This window comes from Macrobrachium nipponense, chromosome 2 (genome assembly GCF_015104395.2).
Source record: "Macrobrachium nipponense isolate FS-2020 chromosome 2, ASM1510439v2, whole genome shotgun sequence".
Classification (NCBI taxonomy): domain Eukaryota; kingdom Metazoa; phylum Arthropoda; class Malacostraca; order Decapoda; family Palaemonidae; genus Macrobrachium; species Macrobrachium nipponense.
In genome coordinates this window covers 150,172,463-150,187,462 of record NC_087201.1, presented here as the reverse complement: position 1 = coordinate 150,187,462, position 15,000 = coordinate 150,172,463, and positions in this window count along the sequence as shown.

Below are 15,000 nucleotides of genomic sequence, written 5' to 3'. Positions count from 1 at the left end.
TGTGTGTGTGTGTGTGTGTGTGTGTGTGTGTGTGTGTGTGTGTGTGTGTGAATATATCACATACCTCAAGTTCCATGTAAAATTCTAAGAATGACGCTGCAAGGCCTATATCTATATTCTGATCCCATATAAAACTTAATCACTTGTATCTGGGTTGACGGTAGACGTCAGATCCGGATTAAACCTTGGCCCTTGGAATGTCCTGCCCAGCACCCAGATATAATTTCGGGTTTAGTCCTAAACGCTGTTATTTCTCCCTCGAACACGTGCCTCTTATCTAACTGACACCTCTTCTGATTACAATCCATCCTCAGCGAGGAGGCTACGTAGGAGTCAAAACTAACTTTCAGTATCTCTGATCAACATTAATTTCAATTTTCTTAACAAAAATCACTCCAGAAACGTGAAGGTGTGGGAATGACATGAAATTAATCAAGATCCTTACTTTGTTGAATGTTATGTGATTAGAATCAAAGTAGATGTGAGGGAGATAATTGCCGATGGCATAGATATTACAATTAGGAACACTAGCACGTGTACTATCCACAAGAAAAGTGAGATACAGGTTTTATTAGCTTTCGTTCATCGAATTTCCCATGTTTTTTTACTGGACAAATAAAATCCATCCAAGTTTACTCTAGAATATGAATACATTGGAAATTATATCATATAAGTTGAAACTGCAAAACAAAACCGTTAAGATACTTAAAAACACGATAATGTCCGAAGTAATTGTAATTTCTCAGATGGCTTCGTTCATAGAATGTGAATTTCTGAGAGTAGTACTATGTATCACGACGACAATATTTACTCGTTTTCCTTCATGAACCGGGAATATTATTGCATCATCGTAAGTGGTGAATGTAATTATTTAAGTTTCTACAAATTTAATTTTGTATTCCAAAAGCGTTTAAAGTTAGCTGACGGTCAATGGCAGTCAATGTTTCGACGGCTAAGGTAAGTTGAGCAGATCTAGTTGCATCCGCAAGAGCGTTTTCTGTTGTGAGGAGGAGCCCTAGAACTTCAAGCAGAAAAGCGCAAGTCACTGAATACTGGCTTACGTATACCGATTTCACACTTTGATTACTTTGACGTTGACATGGATCGAATTGCTAGTGGCTGTTTACAATGCTATTGTCTTTTAAAATAAATCTTTATAAAAATTAAAGTAGCATCTCACGCAAAGATTTTCTGGCTATGCTCCCATTGCAAAGCAGTTGTATAGTTAGCCTTCATGACTGGATTTTTTTTGCCGTGATACTGAAAGATCTCCCAGCACATCATCATTTTTTGCCACTATATAAAACTTTAATGGTCTGTGTAATACATATCGAGTTATTTTGTGGTAACAAATATTTTTACTTTGCACAGCTTTTTTTTCTTGAATGATTCGTGGATGAAAACCGATTTTCAAAAGTACAGACTATATCAAGAGAGCAAGAATGACCGCAGCGTGTGTATGAAATTTTCTTGTCTTTTTATAATCTTTTAATGTTGACGGCAACTGTCTAGTGAAATCAAGATTAGGGTATGAATTTCTTAGAGAATTAACTTGAATACTATGGTCCTTCAAATTTTATCTAGTACAGTAGCACGATCTTGGCAGCCATATTACCCTGTTTCCCAGGTATCTGTGTACCAGACTCACCGCTCTTTCTTCTGGTGCCTTTCCCCATCACAAGTCCGTCACCAATACTAATCTCTCTCTCTCTCTCTCTCATCTCTCTCTCTCTCTCTCTCTCTCCACTTCTAAGACATAATTTAAAAATATATATCACAATCAATCTCTCAAAGAAAATAGAATTAAATTAACCTCGTTATAAATAGGTCTATGCTTTTACGTAAGCAGATTTTGCTCTCTCTCTCTCTCTCTCTCTCTCTCTCTCTCTCTCTCTCCCCACTTTTGAAACACATTTGAAAATATATTATCACTCAATCTCTAAAAGTAATATATGAATTAAGTATCTCTATCGATAGGCCTAGCTTGCGCTCTCTCTCTCCCTCCCTCTCTCTCTCTCTCTCTCTCTCTCTCTCTCTCCTCTCTCTCTCTCTCTCTCGTCATAATATTTCATTCTTTACTGTATTGTTCCTCACGGTTTCCAGAAGTACTGCCGAAATAGAAAAAAAAAAAATTGTCTAATTTTTAAGATACGTCTTAATTGCACATGATTTTACGTCAGTTTAGTGTCAAACATTACATATAAGGCAGCTTTCACAGTAGGTTTTGAAAAAAGAATAATCGATATTCTGCTCTAAACTGACATTAACGAATAATACAGAGCCTGTTACTATATTCAATGTATAAATTATTAAAGAACTTCTACAGACTATTTATTTATGGTGTAAAAAAGTTAATGGAAATCTAAAAAGCAACAAACGCAATGATTTTGAAGCTCCACCCCCTGTGTCCGAAGAGTAAGTAAATGTATCTTCACTATTCTTGCCGACTGTACGTTAATGGAAAGAGAATATTGTATGTCTAGACACCTTTCGTCTTTAGCAGCGACACTGTTTCATTGTCAAGAAAACTCTCTTGGAAGAAGTGAAAATGTTGAAACTAACATTCAGTTAAAATTAAAAGAATTTCATGATTCGGGGAGTTAGTTTGTTTTCACATATTTCTAATAGAACAGGCTTTTCGTTAGACAACACTATTTTCCATCGAGAACAGAGTAAATGATCCTTAAATATGTTAAGCACAGACCATAGAATGGTTTTCACTGATATTAAAATTCACTGTGTAACAGAAGGTTAAACTGAAATATTTATATGACTGCCAAAGAACCAAGAGCCATATTAGGCAAAGGGAATTTTAATCTATCATACAAATGAGTAGGGGAAAAAGGCCCCAAATCCGCTCAAAAACCAAATCCGCTCATCTCGAACGTGAGTCATTTTGAAGGGAGATCGTCTGAGATAAGAATATCTCCTTACGCGAGGTATATCTACATATGAGGCCACGATAATAAGGTGATAAAAGTTTATCTTCTTACATGAGGTATCTTTTAATTAGTATTATCTACTTACATGAGGTGTTTTAATTCTTTTTATCTACATATACAAAATGTTTTCACTTGTAATGTAGCTCATATACGCGCATAAAGGTATAATTATCGTGCCACTTGACATCGGTATATACTCCGCTTTTTCTGTTTCTCTCTCTCTCTCTTCTCTCTCTCTCTCTCTCTCTCTCCTCCAGTGAACGCAACCTGACCCTGCTTCTGGTGGGGACTGCCTTATCACAAAGTTCATGTTCATACAGGAGGTATTTGGCCCACCGCCCTATCACTGTCCCCCACACAAGGTGATAAGAGTTTATACATGAATAGGCAGCAAGTGGGAGGTGGAATCGGACCTACATTGAGTCCTACAAAGATGCCGAGGTAATAGAGTGATAAATAGTTTAGATTATTCCCTTCCAATAGGATCGCACGATGGAGCTCGAGGTAGAGGAGGAGGAGGAGGAGGAGGAGGAGGAGATGAGTAATCCAGTTAACAGAGACAGAACATCTTTAGGTCCCGCAATGCAATGAAGGGGAGGTGAACTCGATAAGATAGTACAGAGGTTGAGGATATGATTTCTAACAGGAGGTATCTGGCGAATCGCCTTCATCACTGAGGTATCTGGGCGCATTGCCCTATCACTGTCCCCCATACGTAAATATTCTATATGAGATGTTTTCACCCTGCTTCTGTGGACTACCTCATCACAAAGTTCATGCTCTTACAGGAAAGTATCTGGCACACCAGCCTTGTCACTGTCTCCACATATGTAAATATCCATGATAAGATTATTTTTCGTTATTTACCCAGTTTAGTGACCCACGATCAGGTGGTTAGCATGATTCTTCGTTTCGAGTTCTGGGAGATAAGGGAGTAAACAGGAGGAGGACCGCAGGCATAAACCCCCCCCCCCCTCCCCCCGCCCTTCCACCCTCCAGATAGCATAAAAGTTGGTGACCGAACTCGACTGGGATCTGTATATACATGTGTACCGTAGAAAGCACGCCCCGGTACTTTGTACTAATTTTAAAATGGCGAATCGTGACATACCCGATTTAAAAGATACACCCTCTACCAGGGTCCTGCAACGATGAGGAGGTGTATGATGATAACCTTGAAGAAGCTTCTGCACCCGTGGTGTTTTATGAAACCCCTCTGTAAGTATTTTATATTACCCTTTTGACTATATTGGTAATAACATTATCAGTAATAATAACTTAACAACCTTTTATAGCACCTGCTTACGATGTATAGGGTTGAACTAAACTTTTTTTTTTAGATATGTCAACAACCGAACCTGCCGACGGTGACGAATACGAATACGAAGTGTTTAATGCGAGATTGGGTCGATTCATGATTGCCGTCAAGTCCCTGGACTATCAATGTAAGCATTTATATAATTACTCCCACCGGCGGTGGTGTTGTCAGTGACAGTACTCTCATAAAAATTTTAACATCCACCAGATAATTATTCTCCGTTTATTTATATGACAATCTTTTATTCATTTATTTTTTTTTTTACAGAGACATCAACTTTGAACCTGCCGATGACGAACGTGTCACCAGTGATGAATACGATGACGACGGGGTGTTTGATGAAAGCTTGGGTAGAATCATGATATCCATCAAGTCTCCACACTATCAAATCCGTGATGTGGCCAACAGATCTTATAATGATGATCCTAACCCGGATACAGTGACTCGCCCAGCTCCACAAGACAACAGGATGCGTATGAAGAATTCATTCGTGCACTGGATACTCTGGAACCTCCCTCTTGACGAACAAACACTTAAATCCTGGTATGTTTAAGTAGTTAGTATATTCTCCAATACCACGTGAAATAATATACCCAACATTTATATATCACAGTCCCTCTCCTTAGCTAGTTATGTTTACCATCACTCGACTCATTCTTTTACTTACTTTATAGATGTTCACGAGGAAGTTGACCCTTTCGAAGATATTTTTCACGGGATACCAACCCAAGATACTGTCGATGATCGAGCCCCTACAGGTGAAGTGTCAGCCTAGGAACGTATCAGAAACCGGGAAGCATCATCAGGGCAAGATATGAATAAGCAGCAAGTGGGAGGTGGAACCGGACCTACATTGGGTCTACAAAGACGGAAAGGTAACAAAGTGATAACTATTTTAGATTATTCCGCGCCAGTAGGGTCTCACGTCGATGTGATGACAGTAATACAACAAAGTGAGGATAGGATCACTCAGGAAGTGAATAACATATTTAATGAATTAGGCACATACTCTGGCAATGTTTACCTGTCCTTACCATTAGTCTAGAAAAACTAACAGTCAAACGGTTCTGAAACCAATCGTTTCTACATAAATACTCCGGTGGTCCTCATAGAAAGGGAGAGGATTCATGAGTTATTCGACACGGTCCTTATATACCTCCCCAACATTTAGAAGAACGTCCTCAGTGCTTGTGAAGGATCAGGATGGCGTATCAACGCCTTAGATAAATTAGCGAAATTTAATTTACCCACCAATGCGGGCTACCAATATCCAGAATTATATTGAGTATCCTAAAGGATTATGCGGTAATCATCAGATCGTGAATATACGTTCAGGGTATAACTGTCTTATAACGTGCCTCCAAGCGTATAAAATTATCGCAAAGAAACCAATATAGGGAAGAATAACCTCACCCGAGCAGTGATAACCGCTATTAATAATTGGAAGATTAACGTAAAGTACGATCAGAGACAGAAATAAATATACAAACGTTGAAAAATATAGAGAAGATGAATAACCTAAATATTTATACTATATATAAATTAAGTGAGATCTGCGCGGAGTCAGGTAACGGAGATAAGTGGACAATTCACCTTGCTAAAAGGGGAGGGAACCCAACCAGTTCACACCTAGTCACTCTACTTTTCATTAATAATGATCACGTAGTCCTATTCAGGGATATGATTGCATTTGTGAATTCATTCTGTCATAGATTAAGGATTTCAAAAAAACGGGTGCAAGGTTTATGTCATAATTGCTTGACATTATTTACAACCCGGAAATTCAGCAGTCATACACTTTCTGCAGTGCCAAAACTACGGTGAAATACCCCGATACGGGTAAATGTAAATATTTTAGAAATCTTAGTGCACTGCAATAAGACATCTCACGTAGCGTTCCTCGATCTTGAAGCGTATAATGTCAGCCCTGACGCGGACGAGGATCCAAGAATTACAGCTAAGCAAAAGGCGTATGCCTATTGCTACACCGTTGTGGATGGTAGAAGTGGGGAATATTGTAGGCATAGGATAAGCCATGGAGATGACTGAATTAACACGATGTTGCGGCAATTTAAGAAGGACTGGCTGAGATACTTAATTATATTCCTATGTACGAGATCAAGATGACTGCACGCTCATGACAGAAATATCAAGAAACCTCTCACTGTCAAGTGTGTAACGTTAAAATTTAGAGGGCAGGTTATCAAATCAGACATCACGTGCATCATCTCCATGAAGATAATTACGTGGCTGCTTTGTGTAAAGAGTGCAACCTCAAAATAGTCAATACTCCAAAGACTTTAACCGTTTCTCATTCATAACCTCCATTCATGACATATGTCTCATTCTCAAAGAGTCCTTCCCGAAAATACACTTCGATATACTAAAGAGGGATGGAGGAAAAATATTACTCGGCACAGCGGGTACATAAAATAATTCGTTGATAGTGGGAATATGATTAGAGGGCGTCTAGCCAGATTATCCTCAACCCACATCACTCAAAACGGGTCTCTGGAAAATCACGCGTTCATTATTATCCCACTTCCCCGACGAAGGTAAGAACCAGGTATTAAATACAGGAAAACAATATTATCCATATGACTACGTGACGGGTACGAAAATTTTAAATGATCCGAGCATTCCTCCAATGCATGCCTTCAATTCTAAAACTTTCAGCATTACAGGAGCACTCTCTCTAGCGACAAGATCAGGGTCAGTAAAGAATAAAATTAAACCCTTTGAATATATAGATGAAGGACGCCTGACAAGGGTCTGTTATATATTCTTGATGACTGTTTTCTAGGAGCGAGTGATAATAAACACGTCACATAGGCGTTTACCGCCGGACATCATTCGTTAATCTCCGTCGTATTCATAACACAGAATGTATTCCATTCAGGTAAATTCAGTAGAAGCATCGGTCTCAACTGTTCCCATTACATTCTAATGAAAGAATAGAGACATAGTCAATGAAACTTTGGGTGGTCAGTTATTTCGGACGGCAGAAGGTGGAGAATTCTCCAAGATAATATAAGAAAGCATTATCTCGTAACCAGTACGGTTATCTACTGGTTGACCGAGCCAGCTAGCACACCTGACAGCTTACAGCTCAGGACTAATATAATAGATGAAATCGAATATCAAGTTTATATCAATGGTGACTAAGAATCAGCTGCGATTGTTGAAGAAGTGATACGAAAATGTTAAATACCCCAGCAGTTTTAGAGGTATAGATACATTACAAGGATGTGAGAATGGTTGAAAAGAATATAACTAGAGATGACGTAAAAAAATTTCCTACAGTCAACCCTCTTATACTCTACATAAAGTTACACTGAAGAAATTTCTTCGAAGAAAGGTGATATCCCCGAACCTCGGGTCATCGTTAGCAGTGATCTGGCTAACATGTCTAAATTTGCCCCTTATAATGAAGGTTATAAATATCTTTTAATAGTTATCGATCAGTTTTCGAGGTATTTACAGGTTATTCCTATAAAGAAAAAGGATGGGAATACTATGCAACGAGCCTTAAAGAAGGTTCTCAAATCAGAAGCTTTTTCGGGGGTATCACGTGTGAATACGGATGAAGGTAGGAATTCTATAACAAGCAGATGAGGGAATACCTAAACGACAGATATATAAGATTATAGTGTAGACTCAAGAAAAATTAAAGCAGCAATAGCTGAAAGCGTTATCAGAACCCTTAGAAGTAAAATATATAGATACTTAACTCACAACAATACAAATAAATACGTTAATGTGTTACAGGAAATTGTTACCAGCTATGATAATACACCGCACAGAGGATTAGCAGGTGGACAGACCCCAGCGAATCGCATTCACGCGTTAGTAGACGGAGAGGATATAAGCCAGCAGTTTCCAGGATGTATAAAAACACATGCACCACGGAAGAACTATCGGTTCCCTTTTGAAAGTCGGTAGTGTAATACGTATAGCAGATGCGAACAGGAATGTATTCTTCAGGAAAGGATATACTGTGCAGAACAACTTATGAATTATTAAAAATAAAGAAAGTTGATAGGAAACAGAATCCTATAATATATTATTAAGAGGACCTGCAAGGGGAACCATATTAAAGGATTGTTTTATAGAGAAGAGTTAATCCCCACTGATCTACCGGAGCTCTACGATATCGATATTTTGAAAAAGAGGAAAAAAAGTAATAAGAAGCAGTACTACGTTAAGTGCAGGGGATACCCGAAAAAAATTTAATTCATGGTTGGATGAATCTCACCTTGTTCGGATTTGAAATCATCCTAGCAAAAGAGCATTAATATAAAAAAAATAAGGATTTCCTCCTATTTATATCACACCTTCACCTCCAAATATAAAGAGAGTGATACCCGCATTAGGAAAAGAATTTATTAGTACTATTTCCGAGATCTTTAGAAACTTCCTTCAGAGGAATCTAACGCAGGATAACCTCTATGTGAAAAAGCTCAGGTGTAAGAAGGAGATACGCAAAGTTTCCTTAAAGAAGACTCCGTTGCAGAAGAAGAAGGGGAATATTTTAAGAGTAGAAAAGGTGGTGTGATTTTATCCGTACTTACTACTCCCCATAGCTGCAGAATTAATAGTGAATCTTTTCAAATAAAGAGCATGAAGGAATTCTATCTACTCCCGAGGATAACTTTTGAAAGGTTGATGAAAGAAAGAGGAGCGGGAGGAGGAAGATCGGAAGTGATCGGTAATAACAGTAGGAATAGTACAGGCGGTGATAGTGATATAAGTGTAAGGAGTGAAACACGCGAACTGGTTCCTCTCAGTATTTATGACACGGGAGATACACGTCAAGCCCCAACAGTGGTTAAATCAGTTATACCTCCTCCCCCACCTGGTAAAACGAAGAGAGCTGTTGTACCATTAAACGCGATTAAACAATGTGTCACGCATGATCCCGAAAATCCCTCCCCTCCCCCTAATCATATCATTTCTATATCGTTTAATGAGAGCCAGATCCTTTATGCTACTAGTATATTCGAACATCTATGGGACTCAGAAACTATCATGTGGGACATTGAAGGGAATTTACTACCCTCTCTTAGCGGATCGAACATTCTTAAAATTGTAAAAGACTTTTTAGGAACTAAAAGAATGAATGCAGTAAACATAGAGGATTATCAAGGAGTGGATGATAAGAATAACACGTGAAAAAAACAACTGAATATCCGGCAAGGGCATAAACGAGGTGCGGAAATATAAAGGGTGTGGCGTGGGGAGGGGACTACAAAATATTTTATGAACCTCTTATTAGGAACCTTAGAGTATAATATTGCGAGGAAAACGGAGTTTTATAACATGAAAACGGCCATCGTATGTTCGGATGTAACACGTAGGGGTGGCAGGGATGTGGGTGGTTGGCACATGTCCGATCAGTCGTATACAATGCACCCAGTGTTCCGTACGTTCACGTAAACAGATGAGTCAGAATGGTAAGGTATGAGTCTGCGAGAACCTGTATATATACAGCTGTCGACGTGTGGTAGCTAGCACTCATTCGAGATGGAGAAGGATCAGCGTGTAAATTCATCCTCGGCTCCTTATCCGATCCTCATTAAAAAGAACGAGGTCAGTCTGCCTGGTTACCGCCACAAATTCTGTAACATGTCGAAATTATGGACTAGCGAAGGATATTGCTAAGATTATTCCTATGGAGACATAACAGGACAGGTATTCTAAACCGGGAGCGAGCTATGCCGCTGCCAGGGACCGGAGTGAGGAAGGTACAGTTATATTAAACCTGCCATTGACGTCCGTTGCAGGAGAAAAAACACAGGAAGTTGATTTGCCGCTAGTCGCTGGTAACGCAATATGGTATCGGGAAACTAGTGGAAATGAACGAATACGCGCAATGTAGTATTAAACATTGTCAAGAGAAGGAACGTGAAAAGGTTTCGCAAGCATACGGAAGATCAGCGAATCATCAACTTCTTTACGTCAGTGAGGAGATTAAAAGATGAGTTATGCAAGGAAGAGCATAAACATATACAATATGTCCTCCTACCCGAAGGAATAACGAGGAGTGGGCGAGTGGTGGACGGGAGTGTGGCTGGATATTTCTTGTCAACGTTATTATCGTTTAGCGGAGAGATGAAACTGTGTGGCAAAACACCCTGTATTTTGATCAGGAAAGAGGTGTTAAGTGAACTCGAAAATAGAAACGTGAATGATGTATATATGAAGAAGTCAATCGCTCGGTAAAACAGCTGGATTTGATGGTAGAATCTCCTTTCACGATGAGCAGGGATGTCTGCGGTGCCAATAGAGATTTATACTGTAACCTATTAGATTCTAAATAGCATATTATTTATCATTATTATATTTTTTTTACCTGGTAATAACACCATGTTCAGACATGTATGTAATATTGAATAACAGTTGTCGGAATTATATTTTTTCATTAATCCTCAAGATTTTGTCTGTATGCATATATAGCAGGTAAAGCGTGTAACGGCTGTAGTTTATATCGAATATGGCTAGCGATCACGCTTATATGTGAGCAGTATAAGGTTCCTAGACATGTACCCAGACAACTCACCGTGTAGATTTATAAACAGGCTACCATCGCCTATAATTCTCAAATATGGAGTAGAATATGAAATGGGATTAGTATATGGCGGAATTCTAACGAGTCGTTAACATGACTTCACTTACGGAGACCATTGACAGAATTCTGGCGGGGGATATGCGGAAATTAGTACGGGTTCTTAATAATGATGTTACAGACCAGTTGAAAGTGTATATGATAGAAGATTTAAAACCGTTATTAAAAAACAGTGGGATGATAATCGGAAGAGAATACTCATTACTCGGGTGAAAGGTGGAGACGTGAAGGTGGGAGATATTCTTTCCGTACGTAAACACATCACATTCGGTAGCAAAGCAGCTCGAGTCTTAGGTTTTGAAAGTACGGTTGAATATAAGATTTTACGGGTCGGGAACAAACAAAGGACATGAGTCACGCGTCTCCCCACTCGACAACTCCGGGGTGGACTATATTTACGTTTATTCAGATATTATCCAACTGAGTCCTTAGCAAGTAATCTATAAAATATACTGGCTGTTTTTCAGTCTAGAGAATGGAAGAGGAAAAGGTATACTTAACACGATATATAAACCCTTGAATACAAATTTTCTAGACCAGGATTTCGATTATCATTACCGATCAGAACGGCCGGGATACTCAGTCCAACGACGGGACGAGTGTCACCTGCGTGCTTCATGTGAGACCCCGATGAATATATGCATGTATATAAATTATAATTTCCTCCTCGGTTTGCGTTATTCGCATTCTGGCAGCTGTACGGGGAGGTAGTTAGATAAATACACACCCTTTTACTGTGACTTTAACATAATTTCTCCTCTCCAATAATCATCTAGGAAATACCCGCAATAGAGATGAGAGTGACTTTATCCCACCTTCCGAGGCTGATTTTAAAAAGCTATTTTTAGCAGACCCGTTAAGGAAGGGTGGAGGTTTGGAAGATATTTCTGTATTCTATCCTGTGTACAGAAAAGGAGCTGGGTTATATTGTTTTTCCACAGTGATTGGGTTATTGCCCGGAGGTGCTACCCTTTCTTTTCAACGCTGTTAAAACCAGCAGCTAAAGAATTTGGGAGGTCAGTCCTGTCCGATGTGTTAAATGAAAGAACCCCATTAAAGGAGTCTCTAAAGAGGAATGGTGTTAGGGCTGTTAAAACTGCGGGTCTACGATTATTGAATGGGGCTGGAAGGAAGAGGCATAGAGCTTCATGGAGGAATGATAAAAAGAAGAAGAGGAAGACATGTGGGCGGGTATAGCAGTAGCGACCCCCGTTCGTACATCTTTATGTAACCACCCACACCCTGTATTATATATAAACATTGGAGAATGGCAGGTATCATCCTGAATGTGCCGGGAACCGGTAATAAGATCCCTGTACCTTCAATACATCACCGAAATTATCTTGAACCAGTTGCACGTGGAGAAGGCAAAATTATGGACTGATATGGTTACCCCGCACTATAACGCCATGTCCGCTTTGAATGAGGCTTTATTAGTTAAACCGTTACACTATGTATTTGATAAAACATTGTATAAAACGTAAATCATCAGAAACGACGAATCATCGATATTAATCGATCAAGCGTTTGGAACGTGTATTCTCGAGAAGTTAACAATTGCCTTGGTAAATATGAGGAATTTTTCGGAGAATATGCCAGGAATGGGTTATATATCGAACACTGTGATTTAAGTAATATACATATCACTATTAACGGGAATACTCGATATAATATTCAGAGTACATTCCCCGGAGAATAACGCAGTTAGTTACGAGACGCAGAAGGCAATCGGGGCCGCCGACACGAAAACATGATCTCTTACAATGCTTTTAAAAGGGGGAGATCTATTCTGTTTAGTTTCATGACCAAGGATATTGGAAGATTCGCTACCGTTGAAATTTCCGCTAGTGTGAGGATAACAATTAGGTTGGCAGGGCCAGTGGTAACGCCTCTCACGTAGTAAATTCTTTTCGGGGATACGAAAGGTATTTTATCAATTGATTCAGAGAGGATAACTCAGTGCGACATTAGAGGGTGAAAGGGATGGAGACTAGAGAATTAGAAGTATCTTTAAAAGACACGTTAGGGCCTTTAATTAGATATTTAGGAATATTCGCCTCAGATGATGTAGGAGGGTTTATATTACCGTTAAGTAGGAATAAACCTTTAGTCTTTATATCTAACACCATAGAGTCATCTTCCGATATTAATAATATAGGCCAATGGGTGTGTTTCTACGTGGAAAGATCACCCATTAATATGATTATCTTCTTTGACAGTTACGCTATCGAACCTCAATTTTATTCGCAAGGATTCTCCAGATTTCTACGTAATAATTCTGAATATTCCATTTACGAAGTTAAAAGACAGATACAACCGGATATTTCGTATAAGTGCGGACTTTACGTTCTGTTTTTTCGTACACTGCGTTTAGTCACCATGGAATAAGAAACATACTATCGAGAATGAAAGAGTATTTTCCGTCCACTACTTTTTATTTCACAGGAATGATTGGTGGGTAACGAGATACTATTTCAAATATTTACAAAAGACAAAATGTTCAGATTGGAAGTCGGGTAGTAAAAGAGCCATAACTTATAGGTACCACATCCTATACCATATTCTTCTCGTTTCGGTCGCGTTAACTGTCGGCTCAGGTGTGAAAGGTAACATATATACGGATACAACGTTTTTTTTTTTTTTTTTTTTTTTATGCGCACATATCAGCAGTATTCAAATACCTTATACATACTTTGCTAATATTATCCTAATGATATTATCCCGAAATTAATACGCCTACAATTTCTGTTCCAGCGTGTTAGTTATCGGCCGTCCTGTAACATCAACCGAGTCGGAGATGGTTGGATGTGATAAGTTCGGAAGCGTCCTCCGGGAGTATTGCTTGAATGTTCTGGATATGATGAAACGGGCGGGAAGTATCATCGTCAGATGTAGAAATGCTGTCATGAAATGTGCACCCATTTTCCAATATGTTATATCTCGTTGTGATGCTGTACCTTGACAACACATAAAATCCTGCTGTAATTGCTATATCGAGTTTGATTTTTGTCTCATCCTTTAAAGGATCGACAGATGAAAAAGGAGAGAGGGAAAGAAATATGTACTGGTGCTGGGTAGTATCCCACTCGTAACGAAAATTAAATCTTATCAAATGTTAAGGCAATGCGCCATATACCTCAGTGATAAAGGCGATTCGCCAGATACCTCCTGTTAGAAATCATCTCCTCAACCTCTGTACTATTTTATCGAGTTCATCTCCCCTTAATTGCATTGCGGGACCTAAAGATGTTTTGCCTCTGTTAACAGGATTACTCATCTCCTCCTCCTCCTCCTCCTCCTCCTCCTCCTCTCCTCCCGCCCTCCTCTACCTCGAGCTCCATCGCGGGACGTGCGACCCTATTGGCACGGAATGATCTAAACTATTTATTTTATCACTCTATTACCTCGGTGTTTTTGCATACTCAATGTAGGTCCGATTCCACCTCCCACTTGCTGCCTATTCATGTATAAACTCTTATCACCTTGTATGGGGGACAATGATGGGGCGGTGCGCCAAATACCTCCTGTAAGAACATGAACTTTGTGATAAGCAGTCCACCAGAAGCAGGGTCAGGTTGCGCTCACTGGAGGAGAGAGAGAGAGAGAGAGAGAGAGACAAACAGATAAAGCAGAGTATATACCGGTGTCAAATGGCACGATAATTATACCTTATGGCAACGTACATGAGTTACGTTACAAGTGAAAATATTTTATATATGTAGATAATATGGTAACGTCATGGTCGGACTCTTAAAGAAATAAAAACAACTCACGTAAGTAGATGATACCTATTATCGTCCTCATACTTATATATACCTCGCGTAAGGAGATACTCTTATCTCAAACGACCCACCCCTCAAAATGACTCACGTTCGGAGATGAGCGGATTTCCCCTACTCACGTTGATAGATAAATCAGTGATGGCTTTATAATGTTACTTGATATTCACTTTGGTCGGTATCAGGGAGCAATTATTAATAGCTTCTGCGAAAAAAGAATTCGTAATGTTATAGTGATAAAATAGAAAAAAAAAAAATGGACAAAGTTAGTGGGCGTTTAGTCCACCTCTCACAACTTGGCCCAGTAAGTCTTCGAAAATGTTAAGTATATCTTAG